General features: G+C 40.8%; 1 long non-coding RNA gene across 1 annotated transcript; it reads right to left on the bottom strand.

The window, feature by feature from the left end:
- Nucleotides 1–249: 249 nt before the first annotated feature.
- LOC110366956 lies at nucleotides 250–13,006 on the bottom strand. The gene is made up of 4 exons (XR_002427122.2): nucleotides 12,992–13,006; nucleotides 11,649–11,877; nucleotides 8,408–8,668; nucleotides 250–768 (listed from the first exon to the last, which is right to left on the bottom strand). It is a non-coding gene; the product is annotated as an uncharacterized LOC110366956 (long non-coding RNA).
- Nucleotides 13,007–14,064: the final 1,058 nt, after the last annotated feature.

The raw sequence follows: 14,064 nt of genomic DNA, 5'->3' as shown, positions 1-14,064 counted from the left end.
TGTTCAGTTTAACAATACGATATAATTTGATAATTGGGTCTATTGTGTCTAAAATGTTTATATATATTGTCTATTTTGAGAAACATTAAACAGCTGATTTGTCAGCTGAAGGATGAATAGGAAGATAGTTTATTTTCAGAACATAACATCATATCATCTTTAATCTAATTACCTATTGCACACTTGAAAAGACTACCTCCCAAAATATGTCTAATGGATCTACAATAAATATATTATGAGCCATAAATGTGAATTTTAGCATTTTATTCTTGGCAGTATTACAGTTCATCATTCATATTGCACATTTTTTATCTAAAATATGATTACTTTATCATACCAGGTGGGAAAGGAGATTCAGGACTGACAAAAGTGCATTATTAACATTTTCGAGGAATACACATACATTATTAATCGAGGTAAGAGTATGTAATCATTTTTAATGGGCTCTTTTCTGAAATTTTACACGCTTTTTTTAACAGCATTGTTTTAACTTCAAAAAGTTTCTGTGATGTCCGGGTACCAGACTGCGACATTCAGTTCCGGTTATTTACAAGCATTTAAATTACAACAAATGTCATCTGAATGAAGATAAACCGGTCCAATTATTGTCCGATTATTTAGATTTGCAAACTCAACCCAGATCAATACAATTCATGGCAGTAGAATCCAGTCACAAAGTCAAATCCGGATCCGATGCTCAGAGTCCTGCAAGTCGGGTGGCGATTTTTTTGTTGTTGTTGCTGATGTGTTCTGGGTTCTGGTCCGATCCTGAAGAAGAAAGATGGAAGGAACGAATCATTAGAATGTGAATCAAACTTAGTTTCTTATTGCTTCCCCTTTGCATGAAAGAAATTATGCCTTCCATTATTAAGACAATGGGAAAAAGCAGATATAGTAGGAGAGGCATTTTCAAAATAGAATCGTTGGAGGTTAAATAGGTCTGTTAGGGTATTCATTTAAAGATTTGTTTAAAAAGGAAAGACGTTACGGCTAAGCATGAATATCACAGCACATAAAAAGCAAATAAAAAACCATAAAAGTCATAGAAGTGCTGCTTTGTGGCATCACTGATACACATTCTAAAATGAAGCTCTTTGGTTTTACTTAATTGTCAATGGTCTGTTTTGGCAACAGTACATTTAATGTTGTCCAAGAGGGTTTTTTTTATTATTTATTTCGCACATCAAACAGTGGAGGAAGTGTTTCAGGAAGAAGAAGAAGAAGAAGAAAAAAAACATCCTTTTCATGCACTGTAAAATGAAAGCCTCCTTAGCTCTGCATGTTGTTCTTCTCCTCCATTTTCAGGCAGTAACGCTTAATGCTTTTATCCCCGCAGGGAACCGGCACAAACTCTTTCTCCGCCAATTTTCACCCACTCCCCAATTCAGATGAGCCCTTTCTCCCACCGTCCCCACAATGAAGGATTTGTCCTCGTTCTCTTTGTCCACCTCTGATATCTTTTTTTTTTTTTTTTTTTTTTTTGGAGGGGACTGCTCCCTCTCCGCAGACGGCATGCAGCGTATGCAAATACGCCTCCTTTTATTCGCCGGACCCCTCCCTTGAATGAATGCGACCTTAAACGAGGCCACATTCGCACACGTTGCGGAAGGGGCTGTGGAACGTGCGCGCGTTTTACGAGCCGCGGATTCGCACGCCCACTCTGACACGCAACGAGTCGGGCGCGGAGTGCTGAGCGGCTACCGCGTGCAGACGCATACACAGACGATTCGCCTGATGCGACGGCTCCTTTTTGGGTGGATTTAGAAGAAACCGTGGGGTAAAATGTGTGTTTTCTTCAAAACACAGACGGGTTTGATGAGATCAAGTACACCTTTAACTTGCACACGTTATATTTTGTCGAACTGCTAGTCATGAAGATGGCTAATTTTATTTATCCAGCTCCGACAAATGTAACTCACGCCCCTAGGAGTGAAATTGTGCAGGACGAGGCTCCGAGAGCTCCAACAGAGTGCCGCGAGGAAGGGCAACAGACAACCTGATGAATTATCACACTGTCTGATGAACATAAAGCGTTTTCTCTCTCCCCCCCCCCTCTCTTGCAGCTCGCATTCCCAAGCTGGCCCGTGCCATCTGTGAGTAGACGTGAATGGGTCGGAGTTTGTGTGTGTGTGTGTGTGTGTGTGTGTGTGTGTGTGTGTGTGTGTGTGTGTGTGTGTGTGTGTGTGTGTGTGTGTGTTTTGCGGGGAGGGGTTGACGTCTGCTGGACAGCTCTGACAATTTGGCCTTTTCAATGTTTCATTGCTGAACTGAGCGGCCTCTATCCCATAGCAACCCTAAAAGAGGTCAAAGGCTATGTACTCTTCGCACACCACCTCCTCCTCTTCCTCCTCCTCCTCCTCCTCCTTCTTCCCGTCGTCCCTGTGTTCTTTAACTCCAGGGTGGCCGCAGACGCTCCTAACTCTTGCCCAGACGGAGGGACCGCACCCGTGAACTTGAACTTGACTCAAATCTCGGCTACTAAATAGCAAAAGCGTGAGACGTGCCTCCCTTTTTTTCCAGTACAGAACTCATTTGCTGTAAAAACCAAAATGACACAAGTTAAAAAAAAAAAAAAAAGAAAGAAAAGAAAAAAGGTCACGTCAAGGATTTCCTGACCATCTTTTCACCCCCGCAACCTCATTGCGCGCGCTATGATTACGAAGGGCTGCCGCATTAAAGGCTCAAGTCGCATAATTCTCCTCCCCTTTCATCGGAGCACAGAGGAGCTCCTGAAAAGCCTGGGAGATGGGAGCGGCTCTCCGTCTTCCCCTAATATACTTAATGTTCAGCTTCGTCCTAGATTAGTCTCAGCCGAAGTTGCATTAAAGACACCCGGTGAGCCTCGCTTGACCCACATCAGGGCCCTCATCCGAGCCTAAGGGCGTCCTGTGAGCTGCGCCTTATATCTGTCTGTGTGTCTATGTATGTATGCATGTAGCTCAGTGTGGCTGTTAAAACGCTAATAGCGTTCACACATAGCGAGGAGGTAACCCAGGAGCTACGTGGTATTAACATTTTATCGCTACTATGGCTACGCAGCTGCACCCACACAGAATGGGGAGGCAGCGCTGGCTGCTGTCACTTCATCATGTCATACATTATAATTTCCACTGCTTTAAAATTCCAGTGTAGGAGAGGTGATATATAGTTAATAATGGATAACATAGGTAGGGAAGAAGAAAGGGGGAGATAATAGTGTGTCCCATTGTGCCACTTTCTTGAAGGGGGATAAGCATTTTTTTTTTTAGACAAATTTAAAGCTATGTACATCCAGAGATGGATTCAGGGGGGGTGTTAGCGTCTTAAATCCTTCTAACTCCGTGTCAGACACGCTGACCTCGCTCCCCCAGCCGCTCTGGTTGCAGAGTGTCTTGATTTAAAAGTGTCTTTGTTGCAGAGGAGATTAAAAACAGTTCTACTGAGCAATGTTAGCCAGAGTAAAAACAGGCTAGCCCAACATGACAGAGGCTTTCGCTATCAGCGTAGTCATTTTTTTTTTTTTTTTTTTTACGTGCATACAGATATTTGCGTCACTCATTTATTACATCACAGGAACGGGGATTATAGATGGATACACTTCCTTAACAAATGTGCGCACGATCTGTGCTGCAAACCCATAAGCACTCACATGCTGCTGCTGCTGCTGCTACTTTCAGCTGCTAAATGTTGCAGGCAGCATGGCACGCCAACATGGCCGCCCCAATGTGTTCCACATCTTTTTTTTGCTTAGCTCTCCCATCTTTCAACCTTTCCCTAGGGGATTAATATTCGGTCTTATCTTTCAAACTCAACCTCCCGCTCCTCTGTATTTCCAGGCATAGCATGGACGAGAATACTACGCTCTCAGCTGCCTTTCCCTTTTCTCTGGAAATGCCCTGGAGCAATAATGCTGTACATCACAGATGAGCTACTCAAATGCAATTATAAAGACAGCTCAGAGTCCTTTTCTACGAATAAAGACAGGAAATAATACATTGACATGTGGGATGCACATGCCTTACATATCTTGTGGAAGCACACATACAATGTGAGGCACCATTAATTATTATTATTATTATTATTATTATTATTATTATTATTATTATTATTATTATTATCCGCGGGTTACATCACTCAGCTCCTCCGGGCGCCACCACCACCTCAGTTACGGTGACCCAGTGGGTCCACCAATTGTCTGGTGGAATTTTTACTCTGTAAAAGGGAATTTGGGGGGTAGGGCAAATAAATATAAGCCATTTAAATTATTTTAATCTCAAACAAGCACAGTAGTTGTCAGTTCGTAAAAAGCTGTGTTTAAAAATAGTTACATTTCAAAAACGTTTTTTTTTTAATATTAAGAAATCCCACCTCACTGGATTTAGAAAACTTTGCTTCAACTTCTCAGTTGTCAAGTTCGGTGTTGCGTTTTGAATTAATACAGCTTTGCAGAGGTGGGTAGTAACTATTAAGTTTACTCATTTATACTTAATTGAGTAACATTTTGAAAAAAGAAAATGTATATGAATAGTTTTAGTCCACCATACTTTCTTACATACAATTTCAGGCTCCCTCCACCTTGACTTACTTACTGAATGAAGACACAGACTGACACTTCTGGTTTGTAAATATGCTTTGTTATAGCCTACTAATGTTATTTTCTATTTGGTAAACCTTTTGTGCCATTTGGTTGGAAGTCATGTGGCTATACAATAGAGACACAGGAGATATTGTCCCTGGAAGTATTTTGTTCTAACACAGCGTATAAATAAAGCTAGGCTGAGTATTGTTTTCAAAAGTGTCATGTTGCGTAAAACGGACATTTTTAAATGCTTCTTATGCCCGAATTAGTTCTTTTTAAATTATGTGAATTATTGTTATTATTCTAAGTACCACAAAAAGTAGATTCATTTAAATTTTGTTCATTTTCAAAATCATTTTGATTCATTTTCACAAATTAAAGTTGTCATTTTATGGATGACTACACTTTACTTGTACTTGAGTAAAAAAAAACAAAAAAAAAACATTTTAATCAGTGTGATTCTTACTGGAGCATAACTGAATAGAGGCTCTACCAACCTCTACAACTATGTAAAAATGTATAAGAGTTGTTGTTGGGAATGTTTTCCTGCTGCAGCAAGAAGTGAAGTTTGTATCTCGACTTGATTAGCTTAGCTACAGCACTGAAGCACTAATGCAATAATGCCAAGCATGCTGGCAAACTGAGCTTCTTAACCCTAAGGGAGTCATTGCCAACGAACAGCGACTATTTGCTGTGGTTGCTAGGGAAATGGTTTAATGCCTCTTTGTTGGAGTACATTTAAAAAGTTGGCTACTATTTGAGTGACATTTTATGCCTTAATCATCTTTTTCTTGTAGGTTTAGTTTTTTGTTTTCTTTTCCTGGTCTTTTTAACATGGAGGACAAACCACAGAAAACCATAGAACAAAAAATCTGGAGGACATTATACAAAAGCAACAGAGATGATTACATTTTCAATCAAATGATTAAATGATTAAATTCTACCGTGAACTATTTTCAACAAAGATTTTAATTTGAATTTAACCAACTTAGCAAAATGTTCATGAGGCCTGAAGTGGAAAGTTTGTGTGTTGGCACAAGTATTTAGATTTGTATCTGGTTTTAAGTATTTTAGCAACAGTGCTATAGCTAAAGTCCAATTGGCTAGTGAGCTAAGTTTCCAAACCCTGCCGGAGTCAACGTTAATAAATGGCATATCAGCTTCTATTGTCAGGAAAAGGGTTTGAATGCCACCTTGTTTGGATACATTTTAAAAAGCTTAATAACAGTTCAGTTACATTTTATACCTTAGGTCTATATGTAACAATTTTTATGTATTTATTTCTTGTTTATACATGGAGGGCAATTTACACTATAAGCAGGACGATCAGAATAGGCTGCAATACATCAGATACTTGATAATTCAGCTGTCTCAAAACTTGTGGTTGAGAAATTTTCTGTGTTGGAGCAAATATGTAAGCCTGTATCAGCCTTTACTAGCTTAGCAAGAGCACAAATGTTAAAGTCAAACATGCTAGGATAAGGACTTTATCCCCGAGGCAGGCGTTGCCATTGAACTGAATCTCACATGGTTATAAGGAAAGAGTTAACATGCTCTTTTGTTAAAAGATTTTATACAATTAATGTGCTTTTTATGCCTTATTTCGGTTCTTATTTTTATTACATTGTGTTTCGTTTTAACATGGATCACAGACCAGATGGCTTGAGGTGTTTTTGGTCATGCTTCTACTACCAATAAAGAGCCAGCAAAAGTGTGTTGTAATAGACAGCAACCTTGGTAGCCATAAAACTTGCTTGTTTGCACTGGGAGCATTCAAACTGTTTCTTTTCATTGATCAAATGTATTTGACTTTTTAACTGATCTGAGTTTGTACATTAAAAAAGATTACTCAGAGAAATTTTAATTACATGCTATTACAATGTTATTAACACACTCGTGCTTGAACTTGCTTTTGATTACTGAAATATGAAATTAAAATCATGCAGTTTAAGTAATAAAACAAAATAGCTTGAACTTACCAAATGCATTCGAATTTGTATTTAAATGAATTAAGTGCATTTTGATTAAAAATGATGAGAAATGTAAACAAATGTGGTTGAGCGTGTAAGTTTTTAGGCGGCAAACCTACACAATTTCTACTCTGAAATATTGATAATATGCTACACGGATAAAATGTAGGCAAGTTATAACACCGATTTTATTGTTTACATTTTAACAGTTTGCTTTACAATTTGATACAAGCATCCAGATTACGCGCATATCAAATAAAGAAAACGTGAGTAAGACTCTTACTGGAATTTGTACATTTGTAGTTGCACTGCACTATTGTTGCAACCCATATACGTTTTAATGAGAGACAGGTCTTCATATGCATATGTCTGAATGCATGTCTGATTCCTGGGAAATTCCACTCATTTAGCAGAAAATGTAGCATCTCCATGTTTTTCAGACATGCAGAGTAGTCTGAATAGACTAATGAACAGTCAGGTGGCACTCCAGAGCCTGGACTAACCCCCCCCCTCTCCCCTTTCCCTTCCCCTTTCCCATCACCGTCACACACATATCAAACACGCATACACTTGCCCACACATTAAAACTCAGCGCCTCGTCCGACCTGGTGATCTGCACGACGGTCTAATGTCTCAGGCATCTGCTCATGTCTAGTCTGGAGGGTCTTTCCCACCCTGCCCCCCAGCTCAGGCCCGCCGCACCACCAGTTCCCACAATGGTGAGAAAGCAGGCTTTTCGAAGGGAATGGGTGGCGATGGGGGGGTGGGGGGGGTGTTGTCGGGCGAGCAGCTATTGAAGGGAGGGAGAGAGGGAGAGTACGGGGCTGAATGATAATGTGAAAATGCACGGCGCTGTTCATTAACACACACAAGCTCTGCAGCTGCACATGTTGGCCCCGGACACACACGCTCATGTGTCTCGCTTTTCCGCCTCGGGTTGATGCCAGAGTCGCTGCGGGCTCGATAACGAGAGCTCTGCGAGAGCATGTGGGCACGGGGGTTAGAGCCGAGGCGCTGGTTAAATAAAAAAAAAAAAGCCGTGGTTTGGAAGAACATTTTGCATTCTGCATCCTGGATGAAGTTTCTGATCTCGTTCTTATCCTTAGCGACAATTACGAGGCAACGAGATCAAATTCATGCCTAAAGTCGAAAGGGATATAATGTTTAGAGCATGGGTGTGCAGGTGCAGCAATTTAAATTCACTCTGCGAGCAGTGCAACCGAAGTGCGTACGCTAGCACGCATCTGCATATTCGAAATAAAGGCGTGGCTTATCGGTCTTACACGCAAGCGGCTTGCTTTGCAAACCAAATCGTAGCGAGTGAGCTCGAACCGATAGTCGTTTCTTTATCGTAAAAGGAACTCCGGTATTTGCCTTGTTAGCACCAGAGATTTTGTCCAGAACGTTAACGTACTTAAAGACGCTTTTCTGAAACGTTCCAATTTCCAAAAAAAATGGAAAGCCCCCCGGTTTTGCATGCATTAATCTGCGATGTTTATCGGGCGGAAACACTTCGCGCTCAACTGCCCGATCTGCTCCCCGGGGGGAATAAAGAAGCGCCGTGACAAGAGAGGGTGGCAGCTTTCCTTCAACCTGTGCCAGCTCATTAATTTTGTTGCTACCCAGCACCCCCCACAAACCAACCAACACCAACCACCACCCATCCTCACCCACCAACCCCCCCCCCTCCCTCACATAACCCCTTAACTGCTAATTAGCAGGAGCAGAGCGCCGCAAACAAGAAAGAGGCCATGTGTGACTGGGGAGGAAATGGGGGGAAACTCTTCTTCTCTTCCTTCCCCCCTTTTGAAAACCTCAAACCCCCCCAAACCCCTCTGACCATCACTGGTGCCCAACAGTGAACCAGGGTGCAGCTCACCTCAAGTGCCAGCCCAGCCATTTTAGATGTCTCGATGAAACATCTCCCAAGATGGCTCCTCTGAGCGCGCCCCGTGCTCCGGGGATCTTGGGTAGGTCTTTGTCCGTCTCCTGGCACAGCGGAGCGTCTCTGCCGGCGGTACAGATGGCACACCGGGGCGTTCCGGGTAAAAACAGGCGACGGGGCGTCGGGTGCGAAGGCGGCACATCCGGGCCCTTCCCTCCTTGTTTTTGTTCGACGACGGTGCCGCCAAAAGGAGCTCTGCGTGTTTTTTTTACGTTAACAGAAGAGAGAAGGTAGAGGTGTTATTCGTTTAGGGGAATTATGCTAACTGCGGACAGCATTTAAATGAAGGGGTTATTATTTAAAGCATTGATGTTTTCCCCTTAAAGCCAGCTGTGCGTGGTGTGAGGCACTTTTAAAGCTCTGAGCAGCTACAAAGACCAGTTTGTTTTCAGGACATAAGTGTGTATTCTGCTTCGATAAAAGCCCCGGGGGGGGGGGAAGAGAGAGAGAAAAAAAATCCCTCTCATTATAGAGATACAAAGGTAAAAATCAAGGATGCCCTGATTCCATACATAAGCCTCAAGTGTTTTTTATTCCTCTTCTTAAAAGGAGGTACGCCAGGTTCACACGCTACCTATAACAGAGGAGGGTCTCCGGGAAGGACTCGGGCCGCAGCCTTTTCACATATCCAATATCTGACTGTGAAGCGAAGCAATTAGTCCGGGGTTGACAGCGAGCTCCGCTGCAACAGCTAGTTAACGGAGTGAATGAAAACTCATCTCACTTTGGTGCTCTTTAGGCTTTAGTGGCATTCTCTCTGAACAGAGTGCACGCAACACGCATAGAGCTGAAGTACCAGGTTGAGAAGTTCAGCTCCTGCCTGCAGGACGGCCCCAGCCTTCTCATTGAGCCAACGCACAATGTGTCCCCGAGGACTCGAGATTTTAAATACAGACGCCAAGTGTTTTTTTTAACCCTGTGCTTCACCACTCGGCTCGCTTTATTGGAAGTTCTACAATTTCTGGACAAAGCATTAGCTTTTTATCCCCCCCTTTTTATCCAAACTAAGTTAGAATTGAGGCGGTGTTTTCTTTGCCATGTGAATAGTAGAGAGAGAGAGAAAAATAAAAGACAAATCAATATGAGCTCTGACAGGGCTTGTGGTTCAACGTGGCCTGGTCAGGTTAACGGTATCAATGAATAACTGATAATAAAAAAAATAAAGCATTATGAAGCTGCAGGTTTTTTTTTTCCACTACATTGTTTCTCCTGATTAAAATCCTTTTTATGAGATGCCAGAAAAAGCTCTGGCGTGACCAGAGTTTTTCCCCCTCCGCTGTATAACCTGCAATACCGTAGCACTGCCCCTCCTCTATCTGTTGCTGCAAGCTGCTGGTCAGCTGGCTTAAATAAGAGTCCGACATCCCTACCCTGGCACGCAACAAAAACAAATCTATACAGTTATGGAAACCTGGACAGGTACATCAAAATAGAGCCACCTATCCTTCTTATACAGGTAATGATGTCGAATAAGCTGTCTATCTGAGCAGATAACAATTAGTAGTAACTAATTCACTGTCTGATTCAAATAACTATATTAGCTTGATATACTTGTGTTGCGCTACAAGGGATTAAGACATGTTTATTATTTTCAGTCAGCATTTGGAAAGTGACCAATATAAATAACAATAACTAGATTTAATAGATAATGTGTTTGACAAGCTCATGCTGGCCCAGGGCTGGTCCTGGGGTAGTTTTTTTTGGGGGGTGATTTAAAAGGATGGATGGATATTTCCCTTCTTCTTTGAAAGGGACAATTACTTCACCTTTACTCTTTAAGCGCTGTCAGTCAGTCTAGTGTTCGCTTGATCAAGTCAGACCAGTAATCAGCAGGTCAAATACTGAAAAATCAGTTTTTTTTCTCCCCCCGTTCATTGAATGCACCAATATACAAAACGCAGATTTTTTTTAGTCCACTGGTGCAGAAGCGAAGCAGTAATTTCTCTAATGCAGCTTGTTTGGAGTTTAGTACGACTCAGATAAAGGATAATCCTCATAATGAGATAATTGTTCAATTCCTTAGTCATCTGGTGGATTCAAACTACAACCGTCATCCTGGGATCTTCAGCACGTTTCTTTCCTTTATTAATAAGTTATGTTTCGTTGTGTTATTTAAAAGGACGTTTGCACAAAAAGGCTGTGTGCTTGAAGGCGATGGGACAAAATAACTTGCAGTCTTAGTAAAAAAAAAAAAAAAAAAAAAAAAAGGACCCACTGTGAAAGGAGCTAGTGGTCATAAAAATTAGCATATAACAGCACATATAGGTGAAAAAAAATGTTGTGTACATGTTTTTATTTTACATGTGAATTTGAATAAAATCATTGTGAGTGATTGTGAGTATTGTGACCAAGTTTGGTCGTCATCTTGGTGAGTGTCTCTTCCTCTGAGACCTTTTCAAGCTGATTCAACAAACAAGCTTATGCTAATCAGTAAACTCAGCAGCCCTTACTCATCATCACACTGAAATAAAATTAGAAGGAAGAAACAGACAATAAATAAGAGAAAATATTAATGTAGTGCCTTGAGATGATGAGTGTAGGGAAATGGCTCTATATAAATACAGTTGAGTTGAATTGAAATGATAAGCAAATAAATACATTTAAACATCCTGAATCGGCAGCTCAGACCTACAAAAAAAACAACAACAACAACAACTAAAAACTGGCATCAGCAAGTAAAATCTTGATTTACACGTTTAATCACCCTCAATAATTTAATTTCTATGAAAATCAAATTATTTTATTCCTAAATGCTGAGGTGATTGTTGAAATTTAGGCAGGTTGGAAGGATCCTCAAGAATAGATAACAGGCTACACTGAAGTGGGGTCAAATTGTTAGCTGTGAGGCCTCGTTTAAATTAAAATAGCTCAGCTTTCACAAAAATAAACAAATAAATAAAACAATATACCTCATTTAAAAAGTATTCCCTACAGACAAGCCAAATATGACCTCATCCAATAATGTAAAACAGTGCAAAAAAATATATAATTTCTTTAAAATGTCTCACTCCATGGTTTGATGTGCACTTGTGCTATAGGAGGCAATTTCTTGGGATTATAACCTATACCATGAAATAATTGTAGCATGTAAAAAATAATAAAAAAAAAATGTTATTTGTTTTCATTTCATTATCATCCTTGAACAGCAAAGCTGACAGCAACAGCAGTCTCTTACCTTTTGCCGGTGATAATCTTCCCAAGGAGCCTCACCGCCTTTCCTCAGGTGTGAACGCGCAGATGACGGAAGTCATTCCTACTTTCGGTTATCTAGCTTTATGACAGGTATTTAAAACTCATACAGCTAGATAACCAAAGACAGAAACGGACCCCTCCTCCCTTCCTCATTATAGGCGTGCTGTCCAGTCCTCTGACACAACCGTGAGGATGGAGCAGCATCACAAGGCCTGAAATATTAAAGAACAGACAATCAAAGCTTATTCTACCTGAATAATAAACACGTACATTTGTGGAAGACAAAATATGTTCATCAGTAACAACAACAACAGCAACAAAAAGACTACTTGTCTATTATTCTGGTTTGACAAGTGTTTGGGCCGCTTACGTTACTGTTCTCTCGCGATAGGTTACGACGATGCTCCAGTGAAGGCCCAGTGACGTTTCTCATTTTAATGGTGAAACGTATTTCCTATTTAGAACACGTTAGAAATCCATAACAGCGTCTTATCTTCATATGTATTAAAATCCTGAAAAATCAAGTATGATTTGAGGTGTGCTGTGACGTGTAACTTTTCTCCTTTTGCACATGTTTTCTTTTTCTTTTTCTTCTGGTAGTGCAGATTGTAACATCCTGCCACTTTAAACTAATGTGTTTGTTTTATTTTAGATGTTATTTTATTGGTTTTTATTAAGTTGCCATTTTGGTCTAACCCAATACAACATTGGATTTTAGCTGAAGTTTGCATTAAAAGGGCATTTCACCTCACTCCATAACGTGGCGATCTGGACAGTATGAAACAATGTTCAAATAAAAAAAAAAAAAAAAAGCAGATTTGTTCTAATAATAACAAAAATCTTCCCAATCTAAATTGAACTGGGCTTTAAGATGCTCTAATTATCTTTTGCCTCTTTAGTGCTCCTGAGGGCAAAGATTCCCTACTTTTAATGAGAGTTGTGATTGGCCTACTTCTTCTGAAACTAGATTATTTCACATCACAAGGACTAATCCGCACAAGCTGTTACAAAAAACCCAATTTGTTCCCGAGCATAATAAAAGGCCTGGGGACCGAGACGCCTTTAACATTCTGGGGATTTATCCAACAAGGCGTTTTTTGGGGGGGGGTTCTTTAAAGAGCATTTAGCTCTATGCTGCGCTCCTCTTTTATGTGAAACCTATGGGTGTGTAACATGTCTGGTCTTGTAAAAAAAAACGAAATATTAGCTAGAAAAAGCATCCGCCGTTCCGACCACGTTTAAACTGAACAGATAAAACACATTTAACACGTTAGGATACGCGAGCAGATTTTTTTTTTTGGAGTATTTTCCAGACGCGTTTTTCACCTGTGTCGCAAGGAGAGCAAACTCTGCAGCCGAAATGTCCTGAAGTTGAGGCGGTGACGGAATTTTCCAGTTGGGTTTTTCTCTGCGTTTACGTCTGGTTTCCGTGCAGGGAGAGTCAATAGATCCTTCTCCATCCTCGGTCCTGCAGCTTCTGCCTCTCCTCCAGTCCAGCCTGCGCTCTTCCTCCACTGTCTGACAACCAGCTCGCGCACTGACATCATGCCAGGACCAGGGCCGCGAATTGACCAATCACAGAGCACGAACGCCGCAAAGATCTTCAAATTGCAAATCGATGTCCCACTACCAGCTGTTTTCACATTATTAAGAAAAATACAGCCTGCTGGTGCTAATAAACTACTAGTTGAATGAGTAAATCTCTGTTGCGTATTTTTTTACAGAAGTGTTTCCACCTTTATGACTTTTTTTCCCGCCTTTTTCACATTACAACCAAAAACCTTAATACAGTTTATTGGTATTTTATGAGACAGACCTTTAACAAATTAGCTCATGAGCAGTATGTTAAAGAGAATCATTGTTCCGAGTTGATGCATTTAACACCTTGTGTTTAACCATCTCGGACAGGGTCAAACAGAGTGATGTGCAGTGATAGTTTTCTGGAACACATAATGATTTTGGTCTCATTGGATCAGAGCCCCATCTGCCTCATGTTTGCTTTGCATCCTATGTAGCTTGTGGCAAACTGAAAATGGGGACTTTTTACAGCCTACTTCTTGCCCCTTCTTCCATAAGGGGTCTGATTTGCATGACGACAGATTCTCCAAGCTGTGGATCTCTGCTGCTCCTCCTGAGTTACCTCTCATATTAAATCTATTCTTGCCCGGCCGGCGATCATAACTTAGTAGCTTTGCAGATACACATACTTTTCATTTCTGGATTATGAACGGTGCTCTGTAAAATATTCAAAGCTTGGGATATTACTTTACAAACACGCTGTTGCTTTAAACATTTCCACAGCATTATCTTATGTTACTGTTTGTTCACCAACATTCTCTAACAATGTATTTATACTGAGATTAAGTTATACACAGGTGGACTCTATCTACTAGTTTGGT

The sequence above is a fragment of the Fundulus heteroclitus genome, chromosome 2, assembly GCF_011125445.2.
Source record: "Fundulus heteroclitus isolate FHET01 chromosome 2, MU-UCD_Fhet_4.1, whole genome shotgun sequence".
NCBI classification, from domain to species: Eukaryota; Metazoa; Chordata; class Actinopteri; order Cyprinodontiformes; family Fundulidae; genus Fundulus; species Fundulus heteroclitus.
This window is presented reverse-complemented; position numbering and strand designations above follow the sequence as displayed.